The sequence below is a fragment of the Phoca vitulina genome, unplaced genomic scaffold, assembly GCF_004348235.1.
Source record: "Phoca vitulina isolate PV1807 unplaced genomic scaffold, GSC_HSeal_1.0 scaffold35, whole genome shotgun sequence".
Classification (NCBI taxonomy): Eukaryota; Metazoa; Chordata; class Mammalia; order Carnivora; family Phocidae; genus Phoca; species Phoca vitulina.
The window spans coordinates 6,932,088-6,957,465 of record NW_022589738.1 but is presented as its reverse complement, the minus strand read 5'-3'; the positions used below and the strand labels follow the sequence as shown (position 1 = coordinate 6,957,465).

The window sequence follows — 25,378 nt, the reverse complement described above, 5'->3', positions numbered from 1 at the left end:
CTGGGGCCATTTACCTGATCTTCCTAACTTAAAAGCATCCATTCCATTAATTAACAACTAAGAAATGAACATGTCCCAGTGTAGAATTCAGCATCATTTTGCACTGGCTTAGCACTTTAAATTTTACTCCCCTCATTTATCTGTCCCTTACTTTTCAGAACTATATAATTTAGTGCTTTCCTTTTCTGGTATGGAAGAAAAGGAGCTTCTTCTCAGATAACTAGTTTGAGTAGCACAACTTAGCTCAAAATCATTTGCAATGATGTTGATTGCAGCAATGTTTTAATGGTGAAAATACCATAAATATCCTTAATGCATGTGATGGAATGCTATTGAGTGGCTAAAAGGGATGTGTCACATGAGTCTTTCTCAACTGAGTGTGCTATTGCTACCTAGGGGACATTTGGCAGTTTGGAGATTTTCTTTTTTTAATTGTATTGACTGCAGAGGAGGATGTTCTACTGGCATCTAGTGGGTAGAAGCCAGGGCTGCTGCTGACCATCCTAGAATGCAAAGCACAGTTCTCCTCCCCTGACACCAAAGCACTGTCCAGACCAAAATTTCAGTAGTGCTGCTTTTGAGAAACTCTGTATTATGTCTGCACATTGTAGTAATTATATATCCCAAATACATAATGTTGAATGAAAAAGAGGAAAGTCTTAGAATGATAGGAAAGTATGCTAGTATATGCATTATTTTCATGCTAGCTGCTAAAACAAACCAAACCCCAAATTTCAGAGAGTTAACAGCCATGGACTGCGTGCTCATGCCCCAGTCCATGGCAGTATGTGGCTTTCCTACATGGGGTGATGCAAGCCTCCAGACTTCTCCTGTCTGTTTGATCCACCACCTCTTTGATCTCAGAATCCTCTGCATTCAGCCATTGGATGGGGAAGAAAGAGTGGAAAAGACACATTAGCTCTTGAAAATCACAAACACAGAATTGACACAAATTACTTCCACTCATATTCCACCAGGAGAAACTAATCAAGTAACCACACATTTGATGTGAGAAAGGCTATGAAATGTTGTTAGAGGGTGAACAGGCTCTCCCTCAGCAGTACTACCAGTTTGAGGAGGGGAACATGGATTGCTCTGGACAGCTGCTTAGTTCTGGGAAGGGCACCCAGCACATAAGTAAATTGGTAAAGGTCTTACACATACACACACACACACACACACACACACACTACCATGAATTATTTTTGGACATAGAAATGTATGCGGGGGCGCCTGGGTGGCTCAGTCATTAAGAAATGTATGTGGAAAATAGAACAATTGGACTGGATTGATGAGCATAAAATTCACATCTAATGGCCATCCATGAAAGGGGGGAACAGGAGAATAGATCTTGAGATAAGGGAGCAAGACTGTCTTCCAACATGTCTGTATTGCTTTCTTTTAGGATTGAATTACAAACACTGAATTAGTTAGGACAAGGTATTAGTAATTATGATTTCTTGAATATGTGTACATATGTACCTGTATAATTCTGGACTTCTCTATCTGATTTTACCTTCTTCAAAATAAATAATGAACCAGTTGAGTAAGTCAAACTTGTTTTATGTCAAATAATTTATTTTTAAATTGAAAAAATGAGATAGAACTTGTATATTATTTTTAAGTCCTATGTAAAAAGTGTGGTCATATGGAAAAAATTTTATAAAAGCTTTTACTGATATAAAAGTATAACTTGGAGGAACATTATACAGCAATCCTTCCTATACATTCCTTTTCAGGTATATCTACAGAACATAATACTGACATGCTCCAAGGCTTTTTGAAAAAATTCTACGTACAACGTGATAATACAGTAATCCCCCCTTATCTGTGGTTTTGTTTTTTGCAGTCTCAGTTATCCGCGGTCAGTGGTGTTATGGAAGCAGACGATCCTCCTTCTGATGTATAATCACAAGGTCACTAGTGGCCTAGCACTACATCACAGTGCCTGTCATTTATTTCTCTTCATCTCATCCCATAGGCATTGTAGCATCTCACATCACCACAAGAAGGATGAGTACAGCCCAATAAGACACTTTGAAAGAAAGATGACATTCACATAACATATTACAGTGTATTGTTATAGTTGTTCTATTTTATTATTAGTTATAAATTTCTCACTATGCTGATTTATAAATTAAACTTTATCATAGGTATGTACGTATAAGAAAAAACAGTGTCCATAGGGTTTGGTAGTATCCATGGTTTCAGACATTCCCTGGGGGTCTTGGTACGTATACCCCATAGATAAAGGGGATCTGTATTTCGTTGAAAATACCCTTGTCCCTTGTTTACTTCAATCTCTCTAGTAGCATCGTGGTGTTTTTTTCCTGAAATATACCTGATTTTCCAAGCCATGTTGTGAATATTGGTAATATATCTTCCTTGCAAGAGATAGAAAAGCAAATCAAATACACTTTAGTATTCAAACCGTGTGTATGTGTGTGTGGTTTCTATAGTAGTAGAATTAAAGGAAAATTAAATAATCAAGCTGTAGGAATTGTGAGGACATGGACCTTTCCCCTAGTTGTCTGCTTTTGAGGATGACTGAGTGTACACGTTCTCAGTTGTTGAGTCTCAGGTAAAACACTCCAGGCAGAGCATCTGTGTGTGCCACTTTGAGTCAGGTATCAATAATCTTGGTCCAATCAGCCCTGGCTGGAAGGCATTGTCACTCAGTACAAGCATGACACAAGGGACTATGCTTATGGGTTTATTGGAATGGAAAAGGTGTCAATTTTCAGAAAAGGGAGACAAATGGGTGGGCTGGGCAGGCCTTCCCACATCTCTCTCTTACTTGGTGTGATCCATGCCCCACACTATTTAGGCAGAAAGAATTCTGAGCTTTGTCATTTGATCCCCTAGTTTTCAAAATCTATGCAAATGAAAAATGTGTTTCAAAGGCTTCATGTATATTTTTCTTCCTCTTAGGATGTCACTTTGAATTAGGAATGCATGACTATGTAGTGTTAAAACGTGAACTGTATCAAGTTCATCCTTCCCCGATATTACAACACATAAGAAGTAAGGAGTAATTTAAACTCTTTGTAAACTCTGATTTTAATAAGGGAGTGAGAATAAAAATGACTAGTTTATTATGTTACATTATCTAAGGTTTTGTATTTGGTTTTATTTTTAAAGAATATACTTTATAAGTTAATAAAGAAGGCAATTGAAAATATACCTGTGTAAACTGTAGACATAATAAACTAAAATTGTATCAGCCCAGTTATAAAGGAGCACTTAGAAATAGCTTAGCTAACTCTCCTTTTTAGGTCCTTATGCAAACCCCAAATCCTGTTGTTATTTATCACTTATTAGGAACCAAAAAGAGTCCCAAATGTTGCTTTGATGAGCAGGATGCAATGAAGTACTGTTTTAAAGGCCTTATTAAACACTTCAGTGAAATAGGAAGTCATTTATGCAGCATCGTTAATACCCCTCACTGAATTTATGATTTTCAAAGGAAAAAAGTGCTCCTCTCTCATAATCTCATAAGTAAAACTTACTCTCTTTCTTGTCAAATACCAATGCATTTAAAAAGAGTCTATTTGAACTTGTATGTGCTATGCTCTGTGTTAGCATTAGGGCAAAAGGAGGAGGGAGGGAAGAAAGGGAAGGGAGGAAAGGAAGGAAGGAATCTTTGCTTTTGAATTTCTTGCACAATGACATGAGACAGAAAACCAAAGTAACAGACATATAAAAGGGCCTATGACTTGAGAGGTAGAGAATGGCTTAAAAAAAAGTGACTGAATTGAAGAAGGCATTAATAGTAAATAAAAATGTTTCAGCAAGATTATGAAAGTTTGTGTAAACCTTAATAAAAAGCTTAGAAGGAAATATCTAACATAAAAAAGTAGTTCAGCAAAAATTACTTTGTATTTAACTATGTTAAAGCATTTTTAAATAGTTTTCTCCTACATATAATTGGGATTTTTGGGAAAGTAACACCTTCTAAAATTCATGAATTATTTGCTATGTATTGTTATTTCCTTTAGAAAAACATTCTAATTATTGGAAAAAAGAGATTGTTTTAATGTATTTTTATATTCAAACCAAATGCGCTTAACTCAGAATTGGGGTTCCTCATTAACAAGCAGTCTTGACCTTGACTAAAACACTTAAAATATTAGGCAATGTGGTAGCTGTATATTGTACTGCCTACCTGGTTCAAACTAGACATGTGTAATTAATGAATATATATATATATATATATATATATATATATACACATTCAGTATATATATTATGTACTTGTCATATACTGGTCAACAATTCCAAAAGATGGGGATTTTTTGTTTGCTTAGTTTTGACAGAGTTTTCATTAAATTAAATAGAAAAATACATCTCCATATTAAAGTTTCAAATATTTCAGTGAACTGGGATTTTTTATTGCTGGCATTATTTTTAGTTTGGTTATGAACATAAATGCTAAATACATAAATTTTTTGAAGTTTTCAAATTTCCCATTAGGTAACATGCAGTGTAATATTAGTTTTAGGTGTACAATATAGTGATTCAACACTTCCATACAACACCCTGTGCTCATCACAGCAAGTGCACTCTTTAATTCCCATCAATTTTTATCCATCCCCTCATCCACCTCCCCTCTGGAAACCATCAGTTTGTTCTCTATAGTTAACAGTCTGTTTCTTGGTTTGCCTCTCTCTCTTTTCTTTCCCATCACTCATTGGTTTTACTTCTTAGATTACACATATGAGTGAAATCATATAGTATTTGTCTCTCTTTGACTGACATGTTTCACTTAGCGTTATACTCTCTAGCTCCATCCATGTCCTTGCAAATGGCAAGATTTCATTCTGTTTATGGCTGCGTCATATTCCATTGTATATATGTACCACATCTTCTTTATCCATTCATCAGTCAATGGATACTTGGCCTGCTTCCATAATTTGGCTATTGTAGATGATGCTATAATGTAGATTAGCGTGCATGTATCCCTTCAAATTAGTGTTTTTGTATTCCTTGAGTAAATACCTAGTAATGCAATTTCTGGATCTTAGGGTAGTTCTATTTTTATATTTTTGAGGCACCTCCATACTGTTTTCCAGAGTGGCTACACCAGTTTGCATTCCCACCAACAGTGCAAGAGCTTTCCCCTTTCTCCACATCCTCACCAACACCTGTTGTTTCTTGTGTTTTTGATTCTAGCCATTCTGATAGGTGTGAGGTGATATCTCATGGTGGTTTTGATTCATAGTTCCCTGATGATGAGTGATGTTGAACATCTTTTCATGTGTTTGCTGGCCATCTGGAAGTCTTCTTTGGAAAAAATGTCTATTCATATCTTCTGCCCATTTTTAAGTGGATTATTTGTTTTTGGGGTGTTGAGTTTTATAAGTTCTTTATATATTTTGGATACTAACCTTTTATCTTGTATGTCATTTGCAAATACCTTCTCCTGTTCCACAGGTGGCCTTTTAGTTCTGTTGATTGTTTCCTTCACTGTGCAGAAGCTTTTATGTTTTGATGCTGTCCCAATAGTTGGATCCCAAGTCATCCAAATTTTGTAAAGGATGAAGTAAAACTGCCACTATTTGCAGGTGACATGATACTATATAGAAAACCCTAAAGACTCTACCAAGAAACTGTTAGAACTAATAAATGAATTCAGTAAAGTTTCTAGATACAAAGTTAATATTTACAAATCTCTTGTGTTTCTATACACTAATAAGGAACTATCAAAGAAATCAAGGAAACCATCCCATTTGCAATCTCATCAGAAGACTACCGTACAGGGCACCTGGTTGGCTCAGTCAGTTAAGCATCTGCCTTCAGCTCAGGTCATGATCCCAGGGTCCTGGGATTGAGCCCTGCATCGGGCTCCTTGCTCAGTGGGAGCCTGCTTCTCCCTCTGCCTCTCCCCTCTGGCTTGTGCTCTCTCTCTCACTCACTCTCTCAAATAAATAAAATCTTTATTTAAAAAAAAGACTAACATACATAGGAATAAATTTAACCAAGGAGGTAAAATACCTGTACTCTGAAAACTATAAATGCTGATGAAAGAAATGGAAGATGACACAAAAAGTGGAAAAATATTTCATGCTCATGGATTAGATGAAGCAATATTGTTAAAATGTCCATACTTCCCAAAGCAATCTATAGGTTCAATGCAATCCCTATCAAAATACCAATCTAGTTTTTCACAGAACTAGAACAAATAATCCTAAAAATAATATGGAACTTCAAAAAACCCTGAATAGCTAAACAATCTTAAGAAAGAACAGGGTGTTATATGCAAACAATGAATCATGGATCACTACATCAAAAACTAATGATGTAATGTATGGTGATTAACATAACATAACAAAAAGAAAAAACAGTAGATTTTGTCATAAAACAGACACATTGGTCAATGGAACAGAATGAAGAGTCTAGAAATAAACCTACACATACATGGGCAATTGATTTATGACAGAGAAAGCAAGAATATACAATGGGGAAAGGAGAGTCTCTTCAATAAATGGTGTTGGAGAAACTGGACCATTGTCTTATACTGTACACAAAAATCAACTCAAAAGGATTAAGACTTAAATGTAAGATCTGCAAAACTACCAGAAGAAACATAGGTGCTAAGCTCCTTGACATTGGCCTTACTGATGTTTTTTGGGTCTGACTTCAAGAGAAACAAAAGGAAAAAGGAAAAATAAATGGGATTACGTTAAACTAATCTGCATAATGAAGTAAGTCAAGTAAACAAAAAGTCAACCTACTGAATGGGAGAAGGTATTTGTAAATTATATTATCTGATAAGGGGTTAATATCTGAAAAAGGGATCATTATCGACTCATACACTCCATAACAATAACAAAAAATCTGATTAAAAAATGAGCAGAGGATCTGAATAGACATTTTTCCAAAGTCTTACAGACAGCCTACAAGTACATGAAAAAATTTTCAACATTAGTAATCATCATGGAAATGCAAATCCAAACCACAATCAGATATCCCTTTACACTTGTCAGAATTCCTATTGCCCAAAAGCCAAGTGTTGCAAGGATACTGAGGACAGGGAACCCTCGTGCAATGTTGGTAATATAAATTGGTACAGCCACTATGGAAAACAGTATGGTAGTTCCTCAATAAAAATTAAAAATAGGGGCGCCTGGGTGGCTCAGTAGTTAAGCATCTGCCTTCGGCTCAGGTCATGATCCCAGGGTCCTGGGAGCGAGCCCCACATCGGGCTCCCTGCTGAGCAGGGAGCCTGCTTCTCCCTTTCCCTTTGCCTGCTGTTTCCCCTGCTTGTACACTCTCTCTCTCTGTCAAAAATAAATAAAATCTTTAAAAAAAAATTAAAAATAGAAGTACCATGTGATCCAGGTATCTTTACAGTGTGTATCTAAAAGAAATGAAATCAGTATCTCAAAGAGATAATTGCACACCCATGTTTATTGCAGCATTATTCACGATAGCTAAGATAAGGAAACAACCTTAAGTGTCCATCAATGGATGACTGGATAAAGAAGACGTAGTGTGTGTGTACACAATGGAATATTACTTAGCCATAAAAAAGAATGAAATTTTACCACTTGTGGCAATGGGAATAGGCCTTAAGGGTATTATACTAAGTGAAATAAGTCAGAGAAAGACAAATACTGCATGATTTCAGTTATATGTGGAATTTACAGAACAAATCAAACTAATAAGCAAAACAACAGATCCCATACTCACAGATACAGAGAACAGATTGCCAGAGGGATTGCCCGAGTGGAAGGGGATTAGTGTGGATGGGAGCAGGGGGCAAGGGGTGAAGGGATCTAAGAAATGCAAATTTCCAGGGCTCCTGGGTGGCTCAGTCAGTTAAGCGTCCTACTCTTGATCTCAGCTCAGGTCTTGATCTCAGGGTCCTGAGTTCAAGCCCCGTATTGGGCTCCATGTTGGACATGGAGCCTACTTACAAAAAAGAAAAAATGAAAAAAGAAATACAAACTTCCATCTCTAAAATAAATAAATCATGGGGGTGTAATGTACAACACAGGGAATATAGTCAGTAATAGAGGCGGTAATCTTACAACAATGTTGTAAGGTGACAGATAGTAACTAGACTTATTATAACAATTTTGCATACAAATGTCCAGTCACTATGTTGTACACCTGAAACTAATATAATATTGTATATCAATTATACTTCAATGAATAATAAAAGAAATGCCTATTTCTTGAATGCATATAAGAATAGCATTTACTAGGCTGCCCCATATATTAATTCAGTCAAACCATATGACTTAAAACAGCTCCCTATAGTATCAATTATATTCAGGACAGGATGGGAGACTGCTTCTTGCTTTGAAAATAAAAACAAACAGAAACTTGGCTCCAATTCCATCGTGTAGGAGAGCACAGACCTGCAGTGAGTCACAGCTATGTTAAATCAGGCACTTGTGTTCATCTAATGAATCCATTGCCTCTGGCAGGGGCCAGCATGCTGCCCAGATCTCCAAGTGCTGACTTCTTTGTTATTAAGGCAACAGTCTTAGAATCCTTGTAATGAAAATTTGAACAAAATTCCAAAGCCCTCTAATCATCCCGGAGTTGACAGATGTACTGATATAACACATGCTAGTCTGGAGCCCCAGGTATGAGCTCCTCAGTTATGGCAGATTACATTAGTGGGGTTTGAAACCATTTGTGTTAAGTGAGCCCCACGTTTTGACGACTAGTACTAAATAATTAAAGGTAAATGTCTGTTTGTGTAATTATTGAGGGTCATTTATTTTGAAAACCTCAAATCACAGAGCCTTATCTTAGCTATTGCATTCATACATCCAGGGCTCTAATTTTGACCTCACTGATGGTAAGGTTTACTCCACCTTATCCTGTAAATTAATAACAAATTAACCTTGCTAAAAATATATTTTTCTCGTCTCTCCTTTTGCTCGTAAGTCTTCAGCATATGTCTCCCATGCATGTAATTTAGTTCAGACTCCCTGATCCCTCAGGCCACCTTGGATCCCACCTCATCTCTTACCACTCCAGCAAGACAAGCTTTCAACATATTTTCAACGAAGTCCTTTTAAAGCTGTCAAGTTACAGTTAGTGCTGAATTGGTGGTAGTTAATGTCAGTATAAATATGAAGTATAACAGTAAAAATATTTAGTCAAACGTGAACAGAGAATTCTCTAGGATGTACTGCCTACCTGTGTGACCTTGAGCTAATCATATACATTCTGAGCTTCCCTGGCTTTCTTTAATGGTACGATTATGTTGGATGATTTCAAACACATTCTTCAAGATCTTTGAAAAAAACTTCAGTAATCGCACTGCTTATCTAATTTGTGTTTGTTTTGTATTCTCTTATATATACTTGAATATGTGAATCCATATACAATCACTAAATTAGCATAATCAGATTCATCTTCTGGCACTGGTGTTAAGATGGAGAATTTTTGCTATTGATGGACAGAGCTGTGGTATTGTGAGGCAGTATTTCTTATTATATTGCTTTTGTTGGAGTCAGTGAGTAGTGTAATCCTGAAAGCAAAATAAAACATGGAGCTAAACAAATTGCCTCTTATATTTACAGAGGGCAGGCATGCATATTACTTCACATTATGCATAACTGAAGTTGTAAAATACTGCTGTAGCGTTTTGATGATTCAACAGTTAGGGTGTGTCGTTGATCAGAGAGCTGGTGTTGACAGAGCATACCACAGTAGAACATATGCTAATTGCACATGGCTTCATACGAGCTCTTAAAAAGAGTGGAATGTGGGGGCGCCTGGGTGGCTCAGTCGTTAAGCGTCTGCCTTCGGCTCAGGTCATGGTCCCAGGGTCCTGGGATCGAGCCCCGCATCGGGTTCCCTGCTCCGCGGGGGGCCTGCTTCTCCCTCTCCCACTCCCCCTGCTTGTGTTCCCTTTCTCGCTGTGTCTATCTCTGTAATATAAATAAAATCTTTAAAAAAAAAAAAAAAAGAGTGGAATGTGAAACTTGTCGGATCCGCTATCAGAAGTTGAAAATTCTGGGTTGTGGAAAGGGATATGATTTGATATTTGAACTCAAGAAATGGATGAGATTAGTTAGAGATGCAGCAATATTTGCAAGGTCCGTATGACCTTTACATAGCATGATCTACTGAAACCTGTTTTTCCAAATGTTTATATGTACGCACATTGACATTTAAACTGGAAACAATGGGATATAAATCCTCTCATTAAGAAGGTGCCACTGACTGATTATTATTCTTGAAGAAGTGTTGTCCTTTTTCTTGCATGATAAATGCTTCTTTTTTTAAAAAAATTCTCCTGTTATTTATAAAAATGCATTAGTCTGAGATTCTAACCAAAGTTAGAAGTATCATATTGGAACTTTAATTTAGACAAGTTCAAAACATGTCAGAACATGGTCACTGTTGGATGTCTCATTGTTGTTCAGAGCTCTGCTGTGGGGTAGGCCTGGATTGAAGGGATGATTGCAACCCGTTATCTTTATTACTTATTACCATCTCTGGGTAATGCTTAAAGGTGGGAGATACCAGTACAGCAGTTTAGAATGTGCAATCAGTCAATCATTCAAGAAGTGTTTAGAGAGTGTCACATACCTTACTTTGTGTTAGGAATACACTGGTGAACAAGACAATTTTTTACCTTGATGGTGATTAAGATCCACAGGTTTTTAATTATTTCTGGATTTGTCAATTTTTCAATGGCATACCGAAAGGCCCCAAAACTGCCAGTATCCAGGAGCATCTGTGTGGCTCAGTCAGTTAAGCATCTGCCTTCAGCTCTGGTTATGTTCCCAGGGTCCTGGGATTGAGCCCCACATCGGGCTCCCTGCTCGGCGGGAAGCCTGCTTCTCCCTCTTCCTCTGCCCCCTGCTCATGCTTTCTTGCTCTCTATCTCAAATAAATAACAATTTAAAAACCTAAAACAAACAAACAAACAAACAAAAAAACCTGCCAATATCCGCAACTTGTCTCCAATCTCTTTCCTTGCTTGTTTTTGCATTCCTAAAGTCCAATGTCCACCTTTTGTAGGAATTTCAACTTTTACACTCACTCATAGTCTAACCCCTTTAAAATCCAAAGCAACCTTAATTACTACCCCACATTCCCAATTAAGATAAATCTGAGTCATCCTCATCACTGTATTTTGCTTTAGCACTAACTAATTTGGTAAAACCATCTGTGGTAAACCCTCAAATGGTGTCATAAAAAGATCACTTCTAATTGTTTCTATTATATTTTTCTCACCTTATACAGTCGCTGTTCTTCCTTTTGTCTTTTCTCACAGACATGATTTGACCCATATGGTTTCAGTTCTTCCCTAGACCACCGTGGAGACGCAGATCATGCGTGGCTCCACCTCTAATTACAGTCTGCTTGTGTTGGTTCTCATTTTAATGTCATGGTCATAAGTAGGGATCCTAATATAGGGCAGTAATTGCAGTCATTTCCCCCACAGTAAGTGTAGTTTCAACCTTGACCCTTAAAAAAGATTCTACCTTGAAACACTCTCAATAGGTTGATGACTTACTTCAACTTTATGAGAGACGTATGGGAGAGAGACAGAGAGATAAAGAGATAATTGCTCACAGTATTTAGTACTGACAAATATTAGGTATTTCATGAGCATTTTTTTCAGTTTTAGGTAAAAATAAGAATCGTTAATTCTTTAGACCTTCAATAGTTATTTGTGTGTAAAATATTAAATAATAAGCAATTCTAATAGTAAAATGAGATTAATTTTTTGGAGAAGTCCTTGGTACTTTTGGTATTAAAAAAGAAAAAAATATGTATAAAGTAACTTTTACACTATGAAAATATTAGAATTACAACTTAATATTGGTAATGCATTCAATACAATATTATGTATTTACTTCATATTCAATAAATGTTCACTGACAGTAATTGCTATAATTTCTTTTTTAGATTTTTTTTAAAGATTTATTTATTTGAGAGAGAGAGAGAGAGAGTTTGCAAGTGGGGGGAGGGGCAGAAGGAAAGGGAGAGATTAAATCCTCAAGCAGACTCCCCAATGATCGGGGAGCCCTAGACAGGATTCGATCCCAGGACCCTGAGATCATGACCTGAGCCGAAACCAAGAGCGGGTCACCCAACCACCTGAGCCATCCAGGCACCCCTCTTTTTTAGATCTTTAAGAAAAGAGGATTAGCATTAAAATATTGTCATAAGTGACACCTTTTTAAGATACTTGGAATATTAAAGTAACAAATTAATCTTAGTTTGGGTGGCAAAAGTCCTTTGTTTTTTAACCCCAGATATTAAAAATTTGAAAAGTTTTTTTTTTATAATAAATATAGCCAAGATTCTATTCATGTATTTTTAGTGGCTATCTATAATTTATGTAGTAAAAGAATGCAGTGGTATCATATTGATCCTTTCTGCTTAAGCTAATAGTTTATTTAGCTGCTCCCATTGGAATTACTGTTGTTTATGTATCATTCCCTTATTTTTGCTTTCATTTGCTATCTTTTACTGAAGACCACTTATTGACCATATGATTAGATACACTTGGCATGTGTTACACGTTTTTCTAGGTGAGAACAAGCTTAATGGTATGCCTTTTGCTGCTAGTCACTTTCTTCCCAGGTGCCTAAGCTATCTTTAAAGCCTCACCATTGTCTGGGAGTCAGTGTACTTTCCCTCTATTGGGAGGGGGTTGATTGTAATAGCTTCAATGTATTGCAGAAGCAGAAGGACCCACTGGGGCAATCCAGGCCAGGTTGGGCCGAGAATTTGGATACAGTGTGCACTTCCTGTCCTCAGCCTTGGTGATCCTCCTCTGCTGTGCCTGTAGGTAGAGTGGTGTGGGGTTGTCATTCTTTCTCAATTTTGTTTCCTGTTCTCTTGCTGGAGGATAAACTCTGAACCTTAATTTACTCAGATCTACCACTCTGTCACTCAAAAGCCAGTTTGGGCTTAAAACAAAACAAAACAAAACAAAACAGACCATTTACATTTGCTTGATATTTTCAACCCTTGTACAATAATATTTTCTTTCTCTCAACACCTGCTAATAATGTCTGAAACAATGAGAACCAGAAAACAGGAATAAAAAGGAAAACGAAAAACATAAGCATTATTGCACCAGAGACATAAACCAAGTATAGTGTTGAACAGGGCAGGATAGAGAAAGCATAGCCCCCTTCAGTCACCTGTAGTTACTATCCATTTTGGTGATGATTATAAAGCTATCATAAAGAAAGTCTTATGGAGCCAGCTCATTTATACATGTATCTAAAACAAACTCTCAGCAGCCCCAAGGTATATTTCCTGAGACCTTTGCAAATTTCCAAATTTGCAAATACCACTAAACCATATAATTCCACTCATAAAATGCAGTGAAGTATAACTGAACAATTACAGACCCCTATCAGATCCTTAATGATTGTATAAACTCAAGTCATTTATAAAGGTATTAAAGTCTGTCACTAAACACACACACACTATATTATATCACCCCCATATAATTTTTAACCATGATCTCACCTGAATTCAAAACTCTGACAGCTCAGCCATAAAAAAGAATGAGGCCTTGCCATTTGTGACAACATGGATGGACCTAGGAGATACTGTGCTAAGTGAAATAAGTCAGAGAAAGACAAATACCATATGATTTCACTTATATGTGGAATCTAAAAAATAAAACAGATGAACAAACCAAAAGCAGAACCAGACCCATAAATACAGAGAACAAACTGAAGGTTGCTAGAGGGGAGGGGTGGGGGGTGAGCAAAAAGGGTGAAGAGAATGGGAGATACAGGCTTCTAATTATGGAATGAGTAAGTCATGGGAACAAAAGATACAGTCAATAGTACTGTAATAGTGTTGCATGGTGAGAGATGGGAGCTACACTTGAGGAAATCAGAGCATAAAGTATAGAGTTGTTGAACTGCTGTGCTGTATACCTGAAACTAATGTAACATTGTGTGTGGACTATATTTCACTAAAAAAAAAAGAAAGAAAGAAAGAAAGAAAGAAAAGAAAGAAGAAAGAAAGAAAGAAAGAAAGAAAAGAAAAAAGAAAAGAAAAGAAAAGAAAAGAAAGAAAGAAAGAAAACTATGACAGATGAATAATGGAATAGTTGCTCTGTAATACGTGCCTGGCATATATTCTCTGCAATACCAGGCTTTTTGTCTGTGCTTTACAAATTGTTTCTTATTACTCCTTCTTCTTTGTTGAGCTGTTTCCTCTCAAGTAGAAATGCTCAAGTAACAGTCTGGTCCTACATGCTTATTATTATAGAACTAAAAATGCTTCCTAATGTTCTTTGTTCAGCTCATGCTCAGTTATGGTTGGCCCCCTGGCTGAACTAGTACCTCTCTGTCCTGTCACTAAATGAAAATATATCCCCAAGACATTGTTTTTCTCCTCAAGTCTGCCTTCATTATGTATTTGTTGACTCTATCTTATTTCAAGTTAACTACCCGTCACTTTTTGTTAAACCTCTGACTCCTACTTGATGAGGTATTGAACATTGTACTTAATGAGATAGTTCTGTAGGGTTTCTTTCTTAAGTTTTCTCTGGAGAACATAATGGGGTTGAATCACTTCAAGAAACAAAACACGGTACTTTTAATAACCCCAAACTTTACTGGTCCAAGAATCATCTCTTCCATAAAACACTTTACTTGTATATCTTTGTATTGTCAACATTATCAACTATCTTTGGGGTAAGCAGAGGTTGGAGAGATAGCAGAGAGATGAATGGTGGTGTATTTGTCTTGAAGGAGGGAAGTTTCCTTCAAATTAAGGGATCACTGACTATACAAATATAAGGGGCGATCTAGGCTGCTTTGAGAAAGAGAAGGCTGGAGGGGTCATTTTGAATCCCTCACTAGACTAAGTGACTTATGTATGTGTCTCAGTAAAATAGCAATATTCTAGATGTAGTGGAGCTTTGATATTTCTTGATGTTTTGATGTTTCTCAAGAATAGTCAGACTCATTAGTATTAAACCCTTAATGTCAAGGGTATTTATATCTGGGAAAAAAGTGACTAATTGGGTTGCTTATAAAGCAGTAATATTTACTACTGAAAAGACCTGTCAATATCATGTTTTATATTTATTTTATGTTAAATAAAAGCTATGTTGCTGATTAAGCTTATACTAAGTTCAGGAGTTTTAAGTGAGGATTCCATTAGTATGGAATCTTAGGACTTGAAAGAATTTTTATTAAATATCCTAGAATCTATGATATAGAAATTGAGAGATTTAAGTGCTTTTTTGAACCCATATTGGTATTTTAAGTTATTTTATGTCATGAATTTACATTTGGCAAAACTGAGTCTTCAAATGAGATATTAGAATTTGATGTAGCTCTGTTGATGTGGAATTTGTCTTTAAATTAACAATAACTTACTTGATCCTCTTTTGCTGAAGTGCCCTGGGATTTCAACTAAAATGCAAAATGAAGAAGTAAGAATTATTAACTCAAATTCTCAGCAGCTTTATGTAGATAAATTCACAAGGGGCCTATGGAATAATATATGTTAGTTTTATTTTCTGTTGTGGCAAAGAATAAAAAGTAATCATTTGCCAGCCTCTAATAAGTATTATAATTTATTTTTCTGAAATGGCATCTTTTGAAGCATGCTTAGAAATCCTTCTGGGTTCCTAGTATGAGCCCCAGGGTGGATTGAATTCATCTTGTGCACTTGTGACAGTGAGGATTTAGGCAAAAATCAGAAAAACAGTTGGTATATAAATAGACTTGCCCAGTCTACGATAGATTCTCTGGGGAAGATAGAAAACCTCTAGACCTAGCCTAGAGGCTTCCTAAAGCCTCAGGTCCGTGATACATCAAATGAGTACACCGTCCTGGTTATCACACTGAGAATATGTTATTCTCACCAAGCATCATTTCCTTCCCATTTTCTACATAACTTTTCCGTATTCCATGTTTGCTCTTCTCACTTTTCTAGACCTATGTGGCCACAAGCTCCTGTGTGTCCATAATGTAGGCATAAGTTTTAATTGAATGCATTATGAATTTGTTTTCAAAGTAATTATGATTACTTCTCCGTGCTGAAATACCAAACCCATCCTGCCCCCATGAGGCCTAGCCCTCACAACCTATGACCATAAGGAAAAAAAAGCTTGCTCCTTTCTTCTAGTGCTAACTAATTTAAAATTGATTACTTTGCGGATGTTCTTTAATCAGTATACATAAAGGAATTTTCTTATCTTTATAAAAATGCATACATTCAAGATTCACAATGAAGGGAAATATTCTACATGGGAAGAACAGGGTAGACCCCTCAGCTTTGACTCTGATTCCATTGATTTTACTTTGTTCTTAGGTGTATTTTACTGTTTGTTGATTGAACACTCTAACCCTAGAGTAACTAGGACCTTGTCTTGCCCCTTAATGTTGTGTGTGATCACAGTTATGCCCTGGTCAAAATTCTTAGATATAACTTTACCATAGGCAGTAAAAATTGAAAACTACATAAATAAGGAAATAACAATGAACTGGATGAATTTGCTGATGAACTACCACTTACCTTGAAGGTCTTAAAATCCCATCGTTCCTAACTCATGACAGGCTGTCCTGAGGTGACTGTCATTCTGGCATCATGTTTATCATCTGGCCCCTTAAAAGATATAAATCTCACTTCCTGTCAGACTTCTGATATTTGGTTCTTCTTTTTAGACTTATCTAGCAGGGGTGGGACCTTATTCATGGACCAAATGGTGCATTTCTGCCAGGAAAAAAAGACCTGTACTTTGGCAATTTGTTCTAGCAGAATAAATTTCAACAGTTTTATATCAATATCTGTATCTGTATGTATCTATGTATCTATGTATCTATCTATCTATCTACATACCAGCCAAAGGCTGTAGTATGTTCATGGTTCCTTCAAAAACCATGCTAAATATTGATGTTCTTTGACCTGTTAGAGGCAAGGTCCAAGTGTAGACTGTCGAATGTATTTTAATATATTTTTTTCACTTGACAGATTAGGCTTGAGAGAAGATTTTAATGTAAGATTATTTGTATACACACTTTTCATCTCACATGTTGGTGCAAGTTATTAAACAAAAGAAAATTAGGACTTTAATGTAGTTTTGAATTGTAAGTACTTTACAAGTCAGTTTCCTTTTCTTGGAAATCCCTGTTTCCCAGAGGTACATACTGATATCATTCTTACTACTTTGGGGTCATAAATTAAATTTAACTTTGTAAACAGCTTCTCATAAGGTTATGTTGCTATTATTATTATTGTGCTGATATTCTATCACTTGGTTTCATATTCATCTCTTTTTTTGTTTGTACATTTTTATTTGGTAATGTTTATATCAGTATCCTAAAACTTAATTTTAGAGACACTGGATATCACTCGCTTGGATGCCATTAGTTTATTATAAAAGAGAGATATGCAAATTATTTACATGATGAAAGATTTCACAACTTCACTGGAATGGACAGCTTCGCTTGATGCCATTTCTATAATGATTTATTTCAGTCTACATACTTTCCGGGAATGTTACCATCTCTAAATAAGAAATGATCCTTGTCATCTAGAACTACGTTGGTGCCTCCATATTCTGAGAGAAGAACTTGATCTCCAGCTCTCACACTAACTGGTTGAATCTCTCTTCACCCTTCCCTTTAGAGCCCGATCTAACAGCTACTAGTGTTGCTTGCAATACTTTTCCTTGAGATTTTTCTGGAAGCATAATACCTCCTTTGGTTGCAGTTTCAGCTGCCCTCCTTTCAACTCAAAGTCAGTCAAAGTGGGGAAGAAACTATGTAAACACCTGTCCTGGCATGATTCTGGCTTCTGCAGTCAGTTCTCTACTCTGAAGCTACTACCCCGCTCCAAGGAGACCCGCAGTCTGACCCCAGGGGCCATGTGAATGTGGGACTATACTCATCTTTTTATTCATCTTTTTATAAATGTCTGATTAGTATCCTATAATAATAGTATTATGAATGGTGCCCTGAAGTCTAACCATTTGCTTAAAGGGCTAAGAAACATATATAAATTAAAATCAAACTAGCAACAAAGGAAAAGAATAAATCCATAGAAAACAAGATTTTGTAGCTTAAAATCAATTAGCTCAAAATCTATGCTCAAATAATAAAAAGAAGCGGTTTTCTATAGAATGAAAAAAATAATTTTCTGACTAGGGTAAGGTCACTTGTGAATCTGAAACGATGCATATTGATAAGGCATTATATTTGAAAGACAAGTCTCCAGTTTTGCTTTTAACAAAGAAAGCAAGTATATACTAAACATACAGGATCTTTATGAGGAATGAATAAAGAATTTTCAAAAGGACATGGTAAACACACAGATTAGTTCTTAAGGATAGGTCATGTCCACCTGTTTTCTTATTTAAAGAGAGCTATTTTATTTATGTTATGATGAAATAAGTCCCACAAACAAAATGACTGAGAATACGTAACCTTTTACCATACTTGCTCGTAGAATTGCCATAGCAGTTTATGCTTACAACAGTGGTGTAGGCATCCCCTTTGTTTTGCGCCCTTATCAACTAGCTATCGACATGTTTAGAATTTTCTCAGTTTGATGAGTGTGAAATTATATCTCCTATTAATTCCCTTTTTTATGATACTAGATCTTTTGCATTCATTAGCCCTTGTATTTGCTCTTCTTTGTATTTCCTGTTCTTTTCCTCTGCCAGTATTTTGATTGAGTTATGGCTCTAGTTATTTCCTTCTATGTATTCTTTTAAAATAGTAAAGTTTTTGTACAACACCCAGTGCTAATGGATCGTGGATCACTGCATCAAAAACTGGTGATGTATTGTATGGTGACTAACAGAACATAATAAAAAAAATAGTAAAGTTTTACTCTTCTACTCTTAGGTATCTTAATAAATCTGGAAGTCACTCTTAGTGATTTTTTATCCATAGATTTTTTTTATTGAAGAAGCAATTCTCCTAACATAATTTTAAAATGTCTGTCTCTTCCCTACTTACATATCTACCTCTATTGTGTGTCAAGATTAATATATACATATGTATTCCTGGGCATCCTATTCTGTTATGTGCTTCATTTGCCAATTCCTGTGTCAATACCATACATTCCTATTAATGTAGATGTGTCATTAGCCAAGCTTGACATGTGGTAAGACAGAGCACCCTACCTTGTTCTTCACAATTTTCTTAGATAGCCTTAGTCATCCAAGTACATGTGAATTAGAGGCAAAATTGATAAAAGCCCCCATTTTAAAAAAGTGTTGGTCTATTTATCAGGATTATATTAACTTAATTTGGGAGAAGTGGCATCTTAAGTTTGTTTTTTTAATTGTAATTTTGCCTTATTCCATTGCTTGCTCTTAACAGTAATAAAAACTGTTTAAACACTTTCCATCTTGCTGAAATATATCCTTCAGTAATTCTTTCAGAGAATATATGGAGGTAATAATCTTTCTTAGTCCTTGTCTGAAAATATTCTGAATAATAGTTGCGGTTCAAATTGTAGTCAGCGCATTTTTTTCTCATTACTCTTTTGGGTGTATTATTTTCTATTCTTATTTTCAGCCACAAAGTCACAGCTGATTAGATCTTTTGCAGTCTGATAGTCATTTCCTTAGATATAACCTGCTTTTTCCTAATATAAGTCTTCAGATGTGTTCCTTTATCATGATGTTCTGCAGGTTTTCTACAACATATCTGGGTGTAAATTTATCTTTTTCCTACTTGGTATTCATAGCGCACTTAGAATTGAGTACTCTTGTCTATCTTTAGTTCTGTAAAATTATCAGGTATTATTTTTAAATCTTGTTTTTCTGCAATTCCACACACAAGTCCCTTCTTTAGGAATTCTTACAGTTGGATATTAGTGACTATCTTTCGCATCTTTTGAATTCTCTCTTTTAAAATTGATTCGCTTCCCTGGGTTCTGTTCTGGATGAGTTCTTCATTATTATCCTTCTAGTTCACTAATTTTATCTTTTGTGCAATCTAGATATTCTATCATGTTTAATTTTTTAATTGATTCATTTACTACGTTTGTCATTTCCAGTATTTGTAGTCAGTTTTTTTCTCATAGATACCAAATTCTGTTGTGCACTTTCTCCCTGCTTTTATTTTATAACTCCAAATTCTTTTTTATTGGATTTTCTCTTTTATTTTTATTATTGAAAATTCTCAACATATCCTTTTAAATTGTTTCGCAGACACTTCTGTGAGAATAATTTTATCTCGACTGAATCCATGGTTCCATCATTGTGCTGGTGGTGGTGATGAATTTCTGCCTTTTTTAGGCTTGTATTTGATCACAGGTTTCTGGAGCCTTTCAAGTTAATCCATTTGTGTCATTGTTTTTGTAATTTCTTTTCCTCTCTTTATTCCTCCCTTTATGAAGACAGATGCTGTCCTCGTCTGTGCCGTAGAATAGATAATGTACTGGCATGTTGGGGTGTCTGCTTTGTGGTAATAATTAAAGTTATTGAGGACTCAGTGCTCAAGTCCGTTTATTTGGGGTTTTTTCCTGCCATCACAGTGTGTCTTTTTTTTCTTCCCATATCTCTAGTTTAATAGTTTTCTATAAAGATAGAGCCTCGGGCGGCAGGTCAGCAAAATTTTCAAGTAATCTCTCCTTTCAAGAATGATTACTGGGTAGACCTTTACTTTAATTTGTGACTTCAAGCAGTGATCTTAACTCTGGTTCTTCTCTCATATGTGGACTCTTAGTGAAGGAGCCTAAATGCAGCGACACTGTCAGTCAGGGGAAAAGAACCTTTTAGGACTGCAGCTACAATGTCTGATCCACAGCGGTGCCAAGCTCGTGTCTAAGCCCTGCTGTGTTACTGCGTGAGTTTTTTTTTTTTCTCTTTTTATATTTTCTCGATCAGTGCTCTGTATTTTAAACAGGTGATATGTATCAGGGCATGAAATTGTCATGCCATCTCAGTTATAGAGGTTTCAACGTTTTCTATTTAATCAACTGGTATTCATTAACTTCACAAAGTCAAAATTAAAATCCACAGTCAGACATATACTAGTAATAATTTTTTAAAAAGATTTATTTCTTTATTGGAGAGAGAGAGAGACCATGCGCATTGGAAGGAGGGGCAGAGGGAAGGAGAGAGAGAGATTCTCAGACTCCCTGCTGAGCGAGGAGCCCGACGCAGGGCTTGATCTCATGACCCTGAGATCATGGCCTGAGCCAAAATCAAGAGTCAGGCACTTAATCAGCTGAGCCACCCAAGCGCCCCTATACTAGTGATATGTTCATAGGAGATAAACCAGCTCATTATGTTTTACAAGACAATATCTGCATATTGTTCTGACATACTAAAATTAACATAAAGGTTTCTGTTTTGTCTCTATCTTCTCTATCCAAAAGAATAGAATCCAAATTTAAAAGTGTTTGATAATTTTGCAGGAATTGGAGTTAATACAGATAAACCTGGATTAAATGATTCTCCTCTGTGCTGTTTTTCTGTATCTACATGACCCTCTAGCATACAGGCTGTAGAGGGCCAGGACTGGTGTTGTAAGTGTGTGGTTTGTTATTGTTGTTGTAATTTTCTATTATATGCCTGTCACTTAACATGACAACTGACATTTAAGCCCACAAATATTAATTGAAGGAATGAACACTGAGGGGGCTCGCAGGCATAGACACAATTTGTGTCTGGCGATGCTGTGGAGGCTCTCATCAGCAAAACAGATGGGCAATAAGTATCTTTTTAAAATAACTGTGTATATATAGTGATCAGCACAGAAAAACGGAATAGATTCTCTAAGAATATGTAACAGTAAAATAATCCCATTTCATTTTTAACAGGCTTTATTATGCTAATACCAAACATTTTCTTAATTCAGTAAGTCATTTGATGAATTTCCTAATAATACTGATATAAATATAATAGAAAGTGTTGATATAATATTTTGCATTTTCAAACAGTAATGATGATGTCTTCAAGAACTACCTACCCGATGCAGGATTCATTACTTCTCTCTAGTCAATTTCCTGCTTTTAATTCTTTGATGGTGTTATGAAAAGGCACAGTTTGAAGGTTTTTCAGTAGGACAATGACGTTGTCTATGTTATTGAAAAGTAACTGATAAAAGAATGTGAAGATGCATTCCTGTTCAGTCTTAGGGTTTGGGGATTGTCTCACTGTTTCTTGAAGAACAAGAAAAATAGCACGTTAGGAAAGCAAAATTTTTGTTGCTTTAAAAAGTATTTGCCCAGTACACTCCTTCATAGGAGTATGGCCAAACCCAGAATACTAACATCAAGTACTGGTGAGGATGTGGAACAATAGGAATTCTCATTCCTTCCTGGTGGGCATACAAAGTACAGCCACTTTGGAAGACAGTTTGGTGGCTTCTTAATAAACAAAGCATACTTGTATTAAAAAAAAAAAATTCTTACCATATGAGCCAGCAATTGCACTCCATGATAGTTACCCAAATGAGTTGAAAACCTGTCCACAGAAAAACCTGCCCACAAATGTTTATAGCAGCTTTATTCATAATTGCCAAAGCTTTAAGCAACCAAGTTGTCCTTCAGTTGGTCGATAGATTAATAAACTGAGTCCATCCAGACAACGGGAATGTTATTCATCACTAAAAAGAAATGAGCTATTAAGCCACAAAAAGACCTGGAGGAAACCTAAATGCATATTACTAAGTGTAAGAAGCCAGTCTGAAAAGACTACATACCGTCTGAGTCCAACCATATGACATTCTGAAAAAAGCAAAACTGTGGAAACAATAAAAGGATAAGTGGTTGCCAGGGTTTGGAGGGAGGGATGAATATGTGGAGCACAGAGGAATTTTAGGGCAGTGAATCTACTCTGTGATACTGTAATGGTGGATATGTATCATTATACTCTTGTCAAAATCCATAGGATGGACAACACCAGGAAGGAACCCTAATGTAAACTATGGACTGTGGGTGATCCTATATCATTATAGGTTTATCCCCTTTAACAGTTGTACAACTCCATCGTGGGATGTTGATAGTGGGGTAAACTGTGCTGTGTGGGGACAAGGGGTATATGGGAAATCTCTGTACACTCTTCTCAATCTTTCTGTGAACCTAAAGCAACTGTAGAAAAGAGAGTCTACTTAAAAAAAAATATTTACCAGCACAAAACATGTTGTTTTAAGCCCAGTTTTAAAACATGCACAGTATAGTAGCCTATGCTCATGAGTGTACAATAATTCCTTTGAAACTGCTTGTCTTCAAACATGTATATTAAAATAAGACTCGTCCGTATAATAGCAGGTATTTTATTTTCCCCTTCTGCATATATTTAATATGATAATTAATTCAACCTGGTATTATTCTGGCTGCTATTCAAAGCCTCATACATGTTTGTTAATTTGTCACTTGTTCCTTATACAACATCTTGGTTATTTAATAAGCAGTCACAAAAGTCAAGAGAGTCCTGCCCCAGCATGAGTCTTAATTGAATATGTACTACATAATAGAATTAAATTCCGAACAAGCCGTCAATGGCAGATGATCCTTTGGTTATGAGCAAAACTTCAGTGGGAGTGACGGTATAAAGCTGATGGAATAATGGCAGCAAAGGGCCTTGGAATAGCATATGATATGATCATACAAGGGTTTTAAGGACACCCCAGGCTGACGTGGAGAGAGGCATCTCTGGGGCCAAGTGCTGTCATTGATTTGTGAGTCATTTCACTAGAAAAAACATGAAGATTTTTCCATAAAGGTTTCTAGCATCTTCTCCCAATGTCTTTGGGAAATCTTTGAAATTCTGTCTCTAAACAAATGAGGAAGAGAATAATGTTGGAAGATGATATCAAAATGCTCGATGTGTTATCTTGTGTTTGATCAAAACTGTTACTACTAGCAGAACTTTGGGTGGTGTTGTTGATCAGTTTTTTGGTGCAGGTAGTTCTCAGGTGACTGTGTGATCACAGATTTAAACATTTACAATATGCTTCCAAACTGGAACATTTTGATGTGGTCATATCTATGAAATAAATGACATTGTGTAAAACATTGCAGCAGATCTCTTAGAGCGAGATGACAGGATGATAGTATAGTTACTCACAGTTCAGACTACCACAATATAGGATGTAATGAGCCATAATGCCATTATTTTTCACTTTAGAATTTTAATGTTGTGTTTTGTACAGTTCTTAAAATATCATGCATAAAACATTGTGCTGAAACAATAGTGAGTTGTATATCCATAATGTCATTAGAAGCCAACAGTCTAATAACCGTAGGAAACAATGGAAAATTTTCCTCGGACTCTTTTGGAAACTGGTAACAAAAAGACCTGCTGCGTGAATGATCTCCTGTCTGAAAGGCATTCTGGCTAGATCTGTAGGTACTATAGTTTGATCCTTTGTTCTGCTGGGAATCTCTATAAATGCAACTGGAGGGAGGAGGACATTTGAAGCTATGGCATCTTTCATTATAGGGTGATTCTGTTTTACTCATCCTCTGTACCCACCAGAAAAACAACAACAACAACAACAAAAACAAACAAAAAAAACGCATTCCTCAGTTAATGAATTGGCCACTAACTAAATGAAAGAGGGCAAGAGGCTTGGAAGAATAATAACTGTGCACAATAGAATATTGAAATAAGCATTGTATAGGAGCACTGAAAAAGAGCGTGGTGCTCTGATACCTTGGATTTGCTTCTGGGATGGTATCACATAATTTCATCATCATGATTACTCACAGATGGAGTGATACATTTTGTTTCCAAATATAAATACAAAAGAGCAGACTACAGAATCCAATGAGAGGGATGCTACAGTTGATATTTGATAGTGTATATGTGGCACTAGGCAAGTACTGAGAAATTAATCTCTTGGAATGAACCACCACTGAAGGAACAGTTTGTCAAGTAATGCCATTTACTCTCCTTACTAACATACAGAGCAATTCTGTTGCATCACTTAGCATGGTGAGCTTATTAGGAAAATCACATTGGTTTGAGCAAAGAACTCCTCTGACCTTTCTAAATGAAAATAGCATGATGCTAAAAATAATTGGTGGAAGGACCATCTCTACACACAAAATGGTTTTGTGCAATCAACTACCATATCAAGAAGAAACTTTTATTTTTTGTTAGGAGTGCAGAAGATTTTTCTGTTTTTTTTGTTTGTTTGTTTGTTTGTTTTAATTAAAGGGAATGAAAGTGGTTATTTTTTTTTTTTTAAATTTTTTTATTGTTATGTTAATCCCCATACATTACATCATTAGTTTTAGATATAGTGTTCCATGATTCATTGTTTGTGCATAACACCCAGTGCTCCATGCAGAACGTGCCCTCCTCAATACCCATCACCAGGCTAACCCATCCTCCCAACCCCCTCCCCTCTAGAACCCTCAGTTTGTTTTTCAGAGTCCATTGTCTCTCATGGTTCTTCTCCCCCTCCGATTTCCCCCCCTTCATTCTTCCCCTCCT

The 25,378-nt window shown here is 36.1% G+C and overlaps 1 protein-coding gene and 1 pseudogene across 10 annotated transcripts in view; one reads left to right on the top strand and one right to left on the bottom strand.

The window, feature by feature from the left end:
* The window catches only part of DMD (dystrophin), a 2,446,616-nt gene that overhangs the window by 334,551 nt on the left and 2,086,687 nt on the right, over positions 1-25,378 (top strand). The gene's annotated exons all lie outside the window — the stretch shown is intronic.
* Positions 13,987-18,733, bottom strand: LOC116646095 (annotated as a pseudogene).